This window comes from Mastomys coucha, chromosome X (assembly GCF_008632895.1).
Source record: "Mastomys coucha isolate ucsf_1 chromosome X, UCSF_Mcou_1, whole genome shotgun sequence".
NCBI lineage: Eukaryota > Metazoa > Chordata > Mammalia > Rodentia > Muridae > Mastomys > Mastomys coucha.
In genome coordinates, this window is record NC_045030.1 from 48101823 (window position 1) to 48102830 (window position 1008).

Genomic DNA, 1008 nt, shown 5'->3' on the forward strand with positions numbered 1-1008 from the left:
TCCTTCCACAGTCCTCCCCAAAACATGGTCAGGTTGTCACAGGAATACCCAACTCCTGGTACCAATTTGTTTTAGTCAGGGTTTCTATTCCTGCACAAACATCATGACTAAGAAGCAAGTTGTGGAGGAAAGGATTTATTCAGCTTACACTTCCACATGGCTGTTGATCACCAGAGGAAGTCAGGACTGGAACTCAAGCAGATCAGGAAGCAGGAGCTGATGCAGAGGCCATGGAGGGATGTTCCTTACTGGCTTGCCTCTCCTGTCTTGCTCAGCCTGCTTTCTTATAGAACCCAAGACTTCCAGCCCAGTGTTGGCCCCACAGCTGGACCTCATAGAGGCACTTCCCCAACAGAAACTCCCTTCTCTGTGATAACTCCAGCCTGTGTCAAGTTGACACACAAAACCAGCCAGTACACTACTGTTAAAAAAGAATCAAATGAACACTTTAAATTCTATTACATTTACATTACTGTGATTGATAATCTATTGTTCTCATTCATGCTGCCTCTCAATATACTATTTTTTCCATATACTGAGCTTTACATAGGTTTTCATATTTGAACACTTAGTGCTCAGTTGATGTCATGGTTTAGTGAGCTTTAGGGAATATATGGCCTTCTGAAGAAAGTGTATTCCTGGAGGAGGGCTTTGAATGTAAATAGCCTTACTGTACTTCCAGTTTACTATTTCATATTTGTGCTTAAAGAGCTGATCTCTCAGATTTCTGTTTGACAAGCTGCTCAAGACCTCCCTTTCAAGATGCACTCTTTTGCCTCTCAAATTGTAATGTTGTGTAATATTGCTTTGGTCTTGAATCATAGCAACAGGTACAAGGGGCTTATAAAAGTCAGTGTGGTAGTTTGAATGAAATTAGCCCACATAGGCTCAAAGGAAATGGCACTATTAGGAGGTATGGCCTTGTTGAATAGGTGTGATCTTCGAGGAAGTGTGTTTCTGGTGGTGTGCTTTGAGGTTTCAGTTGCTGAAGGCAGGCTCAATCTCTCT